Raw genomic sequence first — 2,361 nt, forward strand, 5'->3', positions numbered from 1 at the left:
TGTGCACACCTGATAAATGGAATAAATGTAGATCAGCAGAAAGCTTTTGGAAATGACAGAGTAAATGTTGAAAGCAATAAAGACAGAAACGAGTTATTTCAGCATGTTAATACATATTTATTTATTTTTCACTGAATATAAACAGAGATGAATGAGCTGGGGAAAAATGTACTCTAGAAGGTGTAGGGAAGAAAGGATCAATCAAAATCAGAAAATAAAATACACAAGATTCAATCATACTACATAACAGGAAGATTGGAGAATGATCAAAGAGGTATACAAACACAACAATATCACAAAAGAAGAAAATTAAATCAGCAGATGTTTGTTTGTGTGCAGGAGTACACATGTTATTGTGACAAACTGCTAAGTGATCCAGTAAATTGCAGGCATTATATTGAATTTCCCAACCAGGAAAATATCAGCAAATACTCAACAGAAGTTGTGTGATTTGGGATACTTTTGCCATTAAAACACAGATGTAAAACATCCAGTGATAAAGCTGCAGCAGTTTATTAGGAGATAAGCTTGCATGTCTATGAATCAGGCATCCCATTCATAGTGTTCAGCTAGGACAACACTAGGAATGCGCAGGCTGCTTTGTATTTTGGCCAGCTTTGGAGGAGGTGAGTGCTATCAGTGTCTACATGCTCATCCCTCTGTATTTCTATGTTTACTGCACACAACACGCAAGCAAACACACATTTCCACGCACACTTACACTCACAAACAGAAACTCAAATCCTGATCCTCACCCACCCCCCTATGCTTCCCTCCTCGGGTGAGGAAATGACACTCAGCGAGGATGGCTGGGAGAAATGAAGACATGTCTGATTTCCTCAGTAGCCAATGGTGTTTCTGCTCTCTGTACTCTCTGCCCTCTGATAGGTCTTTGTAACTCTCTTCATCTCAAGGCCCATGTCATTCCTTCTAATCTCCTTCCCAAACACAAACGGGCCAATCCTGAGACATGGCTCAGGGGCTGGGGAGGGATGACGCAGCTGAGGCATGGAAAGAGTGAGGGATGTTGTTCAGGAGGAGAGAAAGGTGCATCAGAAGGTGATGGTGGTGTGAGAAGGAGCCAATGTGTTATTATTAATAAAGCATTAAAAAAAAAAAAAAACGCGAGCACATCAAAGCATACAGGGGCTATGCTATCATACATGAAAGTAACGCACTATGGCTTAATGTTTCCTAAGGCATGTTATGGTGACGTCGCTTTGATTTGAAATGCATTGTGTGGAAAATGGATTTACAGGAGTGGAGGGAGAAAGCTTGGTGTGGGTTCAGACCATAATTTAAAACCTGACCTCATAGGCTCTTCAAAGTCTCTGTGAGCGTGGATATTTAGGATGTCCTTACAGTATGTGTGACAGACCTAAATCACAGCCTTGCAAACAACAAATAAACACATATATACATAAGAGCGGGATGAGGAGAACACCTGCAAAAACAAAAAATGAAAATTTTAAAAAGTCTAATATACACACGATGTTCACTAAAAATACTTGGAACTAATTTTTCAATTTGCTTTATTCTTTCTTTTTTGAGCAATTGGTGTCGCACCTGATTGAACTGTGTTCCTTTGCTGTTCAAGGCCTGCAGGAAGTCAGAGATTTTTTTTTTCATTGCTCCACCATGGCTAGGTAATTATCCTAATCTACCCTCCTCCCGTGTTCCAGCGCCAATGCCGTACTGGCTCAGACCACCTCTGTGGCTTCATTATCGGTGCTAGTACTCACTAATGGCTTTAGAGCATCACTGTGCAGGCTGCTAGAGAAGAGAAACCAGGGTAAAGGGGAACGAAGAAGACACAGGAGGAGGAGAACAGAGAAAAGAGGGAAGGAAAAAATGAGGTACTGAAGAGCAAGGGTTGCCCTGAAGGTTAACATCTCAATCATGAGGGACAATGCTCACTATGGTCCAAATGCTTCGTCATCTTAAAGTCATATTTTACTGACTGAGGATGAAGCTAAAGTGCATAACACCGTTAAAAAAAGAGGAAATCAGGAGATCGCCCGTACTCTCCACACAGCACTGTGTGTATTTGACGTGGAAGGTCGCTGTGTCTACGTGTCCATCTGATACAAACACCCACCTTGCATTTTTGAAAGAGCTAAAACCTCATAACATACAGAAGGAATGGGGGTGGGAATACAGTTTCACTTTTTTTTTTTTGTTTTTTTGTTTTTTTCTGACAAATGACACCCTGACAGTTGGAAAAAAAAATGTTGGGGTCCCTGAACAGATTTCTCAGTTATAAAAATAAAATGTGTTGGATTAGACAAAGACAGACATCTTACATTCTACTTTTGAACCCCAATGAGAGCCACCCCACCCCCACTCCGTCTGTGCCATGAT

The sequence above is a fragment of the Perissodus microlepis genome, chromosome 2 (genome assembly GCF_051167445.1).
Source record: "Perissodus microlepis isolate ML-2025 ecotype Zambia chromosome 2, ASM5116744v1, whole genome shotgun sequence".
Lineage (NCBI taxonomy): Eukaryota > Metazoa > Chordata > Actinopteri > Cichliformes > Cichlidae > Perissodus > Perissodus microlepis.